The 7749-nt window shown below is 39.1% G+C and overlaps 1 non-coding gene across 1 annotated transcript; it reads left to right on the top strand.

The window, feature by feature from the left end:
• Nucleotides 1-4734: 4734 nt before the first annotated feature.
• Nucleotides 4735-4841, top strand: LOC132272203 (small nucleolar RNA R71). The gene has a single exon (XR_009469986.1). It is a non-coding gene; the product is annotated as a small nucleolar RNA R71 (small nucleolar RNA).
• Nucleotides 4842-7749: the final 2908 nt, after the last annotated feature.

Here is a 7749-nt window from a genome sequence, read left to right as displayed (position 1 = left end):
TGGATCATTTGCTACTGCTGTTGCCTACTCCTCCATCCCTGCTAACTCTGCCTCCTCAGCTGCCAAGGCGGCCTCACCCTCTAGGCTCTTTATCAAAGCATTGTAGCTCTTATTCCAGTTTTTCCTGCTATAGCGGCAAGCCCCTAGCTCAGGATGCTCTGCCGGGTGAAAAGGATAATACTGGTCCCGAAGAATCTGGGTAATCAGATGTGTGAAGGGAAGGAAGGTGGCCGGCTCGAGCTTGGCCTTGCTGATGTAGCTTGCGTAAAGTCTCATCATCACACTCCAGTAGAGTGCAGGAATAGAAAACCAATGTCTTGTATAGAAGGTATAGAGGGCTACTAGAAAATCTAAACGCCGCTGAATCTTATGGCCCGCCATAAATACATTTTGGTACAAGACCGAGTCGAAAAACCAAAAATCATCGGGCAAATAAGTCCAAGTGGCAAATGTCTCACCATCACTGTAAGGACCAGTCAGGGTAACGGCCATGTCTGCTTCAGATAGCTTCTGGAGAATAGCATACTCAAGAAAGGGAGGGCAAACGTGTGGGCACCGAGAAGATATAGCCAATGTCTCAACTGTAATGCGGATGAGGTGGCCATCAATAGTAGTCCGCAACTCAAATAAATTACTCAAGGCCGGCCGGAGGTTCTGGTAGAACAACCGGACGAGCCGCGGGTAAACTGGGTAGGCCACCGGTGCCAGAATAGCTGAAATGCCGCGCTGATCAATCTCATCATAAGCCGCCTTGGTTAGGACTGACCGGGAGAGGAAAGCAGTGTCAAAGACAGACTCATACGCCACTGAAAGGCGTGAATATCTCCTGATAGGTCTATCTCAATCTGGCCGGGCTGTGCTGGTGGTGGTGAAGGAGATGGTATATGTTCAACCTCATCTGCCGATGAAGATGTAGAAGCGGAAAAGGCAGATTGCTCAGATTGAGCTGGAGCTGGCTCCTCAATCTCTTCTACACGCGGTCTCACTTTATGCAGATACTGCTGGCGGGCAACAGTCTTGACTCGAGTCATGGCCTACAAAAGAAAGAAACACTTGCAATTGCAGTCAGTAACAGGTATAGCATTTGAAATATAGAATTGAAGCACAATCAAATAGAAACATGTTTGTGAAGTTAAAATAGATAACTCAGAATAAATTACATGAATCTATACAAATTATAATGCAACCAGGTATAGACAATGACTAAGTGAAACATGCTAGATATGACAGAACGGAATACAACCAATGTGGAAAACACAGGCATTGGGCATAAATTGGATATCATGAAACACTATGGAGGGTGCAGGGGTATGAATATGCAAAGTATTGAAATTCGATCGATCATGCAAAAGATGGGATCGGTCCAAGTTGGATCGATTGGGACATGGTTGAGATCGATCTTTCTTTAATCGATCAGAGAAAGAGTGTGATCGATCGAACCCTATAGAAAACTCGAATAGTCACAGATCTGTGACATGGACAACACAAGGGTACCCGAATGTGCTCAAGGGCCCCTCTACACCTCAACAAGTCAATATTGGTCACTTAAATTGGCACGTAACCCCAAAATCGAAATCGGAACAAAATATATACAAAAATATATACACATATATATACATACTTTGAAGCTTAAAAAATGGCAACAATCAACATGGAAGTTTGAGATCTAAACATGGAAAACTCGAGATTGAAGCTCAAAATTGAAAACAAAACCCAAAACTTACCAAAACGAGAGGAGGGAAGTGGATACCGAGAGAGAAAGAAGATCGGGATTGAGTTTGGAGTTTTGAAGTCGAGGGATGTTGCCGGAGGTTCGCCGTAGGTAGGGAAGAAGGTGAAACAGTGGTGGGAGATAAGGAGGGTCTGAGATCGATGTTGAAATCTATCCAAATGACCCTTGGGTCGTATTTTTTAAAACGATCTCCGACGAGTTCAATTGATCACTAGGAAATCAGATTGATCAAACCCATAAAACGACACAGTATTTTTGAAAATTTTTGAATTTTTGAAAATTAAAACAAAATATTTTTGGATTTTTTGGAAAATAAGAATAAAATAAAAAAAATAAAAATAAAAAGAAGTCAAAGTCAGCAAGAAGCACACAAATTGATCGAACATAGATCGATCGAAACTCGATCGATCCAACAGGTAAAAACCTGCAGACATGTTCGAACGATACAAAGAGAGGTTTTTTTTTTCATGGTTTCAAAATTTTTCTAAGTATGGGACACAGATCAATCTGAGGAAAATCTAGATCAATCTTGGAACACTCAGATCGATCAGAAATAAAATTCGTACGATACACAGAGAGGTGAAATATACAGGAAATTTATGCATGATGGGACAGAGAGATGATTGGATGCAGAGATGATTGTTTGATCGATCTGAATTCTTCTCAGATCGATTGAACAGACACTAAATGTCTAATTTGAAACTGAAAGTGCAAGTATTCTTAATCAAAGTCCTTAACAATGTGTATGAACCCAGAACATATCTAGACGACGCAAGAAATGAAAGGTAAAATAGAAATGAGGGAGGAATAGGGTTATAAACCCAATGAAGCACTAGTCTTTAACGTCTCTAGCAAGACGTTAGGCTCTTTTAGCCCGGATCAAAAATCTTGTTGTGCATCCCCTCCTTAGCAGGGTGAAAAGCACTTTGAATCCCACCCAACAAATGGGTCCCTAAAGAACTTGTTGGATTTGAATCAAATGAGATTGATGGTCCTTTGTCTATGCAATTCTTGGTCTTCTATGCCCTTTCAACACTTGTTTTAAAAACAACATTCTTTGAAATCATTTTGGAGGATGAACTTTTGGAAATTCCATTTTCAAGCAAAGACTCATGTTTTTCAAGTTCATTTTCAATGCATTTTTCAACAACACAAACCTTTTCATGTTTGTCCATTGAATTTGGGGTTGGATTAAATATGTTCAACTTCACTTTCATGTGACCAAATGAGATTTTTATTATCCCCGTCCTGCAATTGATGTTAGCATTTGTTGTTGCCAATAATGGACGGCCAATGATAATAGGAATTTAGCTCTTGGGATTTGGGACCGGTTTCGTGTCAATGACAACGAAATCAACTAGGAAGAAAAACTTATCAATTTTAATTAACACATCCTCAATAATACCCCGTGGTTTTGTGATGGATCGGTCGACAAGTTGCAAAACTACCGATGTCGGTTTTAAATCTCCTAAGCCCAATTAAGTGTATACCAAATATGGAAGAAGGTTAACACTTGCTCCTAAATCAAGAAGAGCCCGATTAATGACATGGTCACCAATAATGCAAGAAGTAGTAAGTGAACCGGTGTCCATAAACTTTGGGAGAGTGTTGTATTGCAAAATAGAGCTTACTTGCTCGGTCAAGACAACTTTCTTTGGTGCTTGATTTTTGTTCTTCCTCTTTTAGGTGCAAAGATCTTTCAAGAACTTAGCATAAGCCGAAATTTGTTTGATTGCATCAAAGAGCGGAAGATTGATTTTCACTTGCCTAAACATTTCAATGATTTCATTTACTTTGGTCTTTTGTTTTTCAATAGAGGTGAATCCTTTCAAGGCATTTGGGAATGGAGCCTTTGGCTCAAAAACCTTTTCAAAATCATTTTTCACAACATCTTCAACACAAGAATTTTTCAAACCATTGTTCAAATCATTTTTCAACAAAGGGTTCATGCACATACAAAGAAGGAGGAATATAATGTGAAACGGGATGGGTGTCAACTTTCGGTTACACCTTTTCATTCTCTTCATTTGATTCACCAACTTGGTTGTCAACAATTTTCCCACTTCTCAAGGTTGTCACCGCATTGACATGCTTAATTATGTGACCTTCCGATGAGGAATTGGTTTCCACAATAAATTGTTGCTTTGGTGGGGTATTTAAAGGCATCTTCCATTTCTCTTTAGCATTCAAGGTACTAACTATTTGCCTGACTTGGGTTTCTAGCTTAGCAATAGATTGGGAATAAGAGTGAAGCAATTGAGTGTTTACCTCTAGAGTACCCAAAACGGTCAACACTTTCTCCTCAAAAACGGGAATCCTAGAATTTCTTTGAGAATAAGATGATTGATTAGGAAAATGAGAGTTAGAAAATTGGTTTCCATGTGATTGAAAAGATGATTTATAACCTTGGGAACCTTGGCTTTGCATTGGGGGCAGAACATACGTGTTTTGAAAACCACCTTGGGGAGGGTTTGAGCTTTCCCCTTGGTTTTTCCATGAGAAGTTTGGATGGTTCCTCCACCCGAGATTGTAATGTGTGCCATAGGGATTATTCCCTTAGTTGACAAATGCGGCATTCACTTGTTCATGGTTCTCACTTTGCACATGGAAACCAATTGGAAGTAGAATGTAAGACACTAGAACAAGTCATACAAGATTCATTAGATGAATGATGAACTTGATTAGGGGAGGAAGGCACTTGATTTGCCGAATTTTAGTTGATCAAAAATTAATTAAACCTTGAAGATAAAGATTTCACCTCGGCGACTATGTCATTGGAATTGTCAACTTGATATAAGCCGACATTCTTCCTTCCACCTATATTTCTACCATTTTTAGAGGACAAGGATCTATGCATTGAATTCTCACTCATGCTCTCATATAGACGCCACACATCATCCTCATGCCTATCAAGATAAAAACCACCCATGAAAGTATCAACCATTCCTTTAAAATTATCCAACAAACTTTCGAAGAAAAATTGTACCAATTACCATTTAGAAATGTCATGATGTGGACACTTCTTAAGTAAGTCATTGAGGTGCTCACATGCCTCATGAAACAATTCCCCTTCCCTTTGAGAAAATTCTCTAATTAAAGTTCTCATTACATTGGTCTTTGAAACTAGATAGTACTTTTTCAAGAACTTTTGTTGCATTTCCACCCAAGAAGTTATCGAAAAAGGCCTAAGATTATTGAACCAATATTTTGCCTTGTCCTTAAAGGTAAAAGGAAAAATTTTGAGTCTTAACACTTCTTTTGGCATATCCGTGTATTTCACGATGGAATACACTTCAAGAAACTTATCCAAATCCTTGTAAGGTTCTTCACTTGGAAGTCCATGATAGTTAGGAAGCATTTGAATAGTTTGCGGTTTAATTTCATAGTGATGTGTTCTAAATGAGGGTAATTAAATGCATGTAAGTGCATTATATTCATTTGGCACATAATGATCACGCAAAGCAAAAAGAGAATTCACAACCGGTGGTGTTACACGAACACCTTGATTTACTTGAGCAATAGGAGGTGGGGGTGGAACAAAGATTGGCCAAGACATTCCTAATGGAACTTGGCCTTGTTGTGAAATGAAAGGTCTTGGCATGCTTAATGGTACTTGAATATTGTCATGATGCACATTAGGGTGGAGGATGCCTTGTTGGTCTATGTGACCAAGGTCCTCCACATGGTCGTTATTTTGCTCCTCCATTAGAAAAATAGAATGATGAGAGCTACCCCTTCCCTCAGGATTATGAACAATGGATTCAAGAGTCAAATTAAGTGAGACAAGAGTAGTATTTAATGACCTACGACCATGCATGCACAAACAAAACAAAAACAAGCAACAAGCAAGTAGCAATCATTTCGCCTCCGCAACAAATCAATAATCAACTATCCTCCATATACGATGATTCCATACTCCCATGCTTTGAACAATATGCAAGAAAAATTAAATTGCCTCCACGCGGGCTCACGATCTATCTAAGAAAGTAAAAACATGCCTCCACGCAGGCCGACGATTTAACCAGAGATTGAGTTTAGAAAAGCTTACATATGGTCCTTAAGCAACTTCAATTTATTTTACAATTTTCAAGTTTTTCTATGCTTTGCAATTTTTTTAGATTTTAGTCTTTTATGCTTAGCTAGCTCCTTGTGACGGCCCAAGTTTTTCAACCCGGTGCGCCAGTGATGAACTGAAAGATGACCCGATAACGGATCCGAAATGCGGAAGCAAAAGACAAAACAACGGTCTCTAAAGGTACAACATGGCTCTAAGACATCATTATGACCCTTAACGAGGTCAAGGAACCCAAAGGAATCAAATGGGGAAGCAACGTTTCAAAAATGAACAAGAATGAACCTAGGGGCAAAATTGTCATTTCCAGCTTTAAAGTGGGTGCCACCGAGTACACCATTGGAAAGGCAACGAAAAATCAATGAACTTAGACTCAAAAATCGCTTGATTTGGAGTCCGGATGAAGAAGATATGGCTAACGGAAGAAGAAGGGGCAAAACGGTCCAAAAGTGCAAACCCTAAATCATCTAACCGGTTAGGAGACCTTCCTAACCGGTTAAGAGGCCAAAATTCACGACCAAAACACTGCCCATGCACATGTAACCAGTTACGAAACCCCTCGTAACCGTTTACACGTGAAGAGGGCAGTAAAGTGCAACCCAAAAACCTGGCAGCAGGGGTTTTTCCGGGAAAAATAGAAATTTGAGGGCCAAGATGACATTTTCTGGAAAAACTCAAAGAAGAAACCCCCCTCAAAATCGAGTTTTCTACATGAACATAAAGAAAAATCAAAATATACGCACTGTGAAATGCCCAAAATGCCTCCCAAGAAAACTGGTCCAGAGGGTCCAAAAAGCTGCTAAATTTAAAAATTGAGAGCTAAACTTCGGATGCGATTTCCGATGCCAAGATGGCATTTTCTGGAAAAATAAGAAAAAGAAACCCCCCCTAAAATCATATTTTCTATTCAACCATGTGAAGAACGGAATTTATTTCCCAAAGAAAATTCCCAAAATACCCTTAAGTCAGAATATGCAACAAAAGTGAAAAATGAGTCCGTAAGAGGCTCATTTCACCAAAGAAGAAGCTTTGCCCGGAAACGACCATGCACGCAAACGTAACATACTTAGTAAGATGTTCTATAATGGTCCATGGCCCAAAAATATGGCCGATACAAAATATGACCCCCCCAATGGCCAAAATGCCAAAAATGAAGTTTGGAATGAAAACTTGGAATTCAAAACTATGAAATGGTTTCAAAATACCATTTGGCCCTTGGCCACACTTCATACATAATTAATGAGACCCTATGGAAGAATCAAAATGGAATTCCTACACCCAATGCAAATATGGTGAAGCAAAAACTCAATATTTTTCAATACTTTCATAATACTCCATGAAGTCAAAAATTACATAGGATACAAATTACATGTCATTGGCCTCCGGCCTCATCTCATACATGTCAAATACATCGTAAAGAGTGTACTCATGTACACATTACATATAAGGAATCAAATGTACACATGTTGACATATAAGGCTACAATTGGCATTCCAAGCCAACCTTCACAAAAATGGAAGTCTTCAAGTCCACAAGTCATCCAAGCATAATGAAGACCTCAACTTTGATTCTTGTACCTGAAATATGCCCCAGTATCGTAGGGGTGAGTAACATAAAGCTACTCGTAGGAAATGAGCATGCATGGACCTACGTTTTACAAGTTTGCATGATTTAATTATAGTGGTTCATTCCACCTAACGTCTATGTCAAAGGTGAGACTCAAGAAGCATCCTAGCTACCTAAGATCATTTCTAGCATCAATCACCTTATTCATGCAATTTTAACAACATAGGTTCATGCTTACATAAAGCAACAACTTAGGAGCATGCTTACACAAAGCAACAACATAGGAGCATGCTTACACAAGCAATAACATATACATTCTTAAGGTTATCAACTTGAAGAAATGCAACATCAACTAAATATAACAATATAACATAATTAG

Source organism: Cornus florida, unplaced genomic scaffold (assembly GCF_030987335.1).
Source record: "Cornus florida cultivar Cherokee Brave unplaced genomic scaffold, ASM3098733v1 CherokeeBrave_3.0.0_Hap2_Chr08, whole genome shotgun sequence".
NCBI lineage: Eukaryota > Viridiplantae > Streptophyta > Magnoliopsida > Cornales > Cornaceae > Cornus > Cornus florida.
The sequence above is the reverse complement of the archived record's forward strand: the minus strand, read 5'-3'. Positions and strand labels throughout refer to the sequence as shown.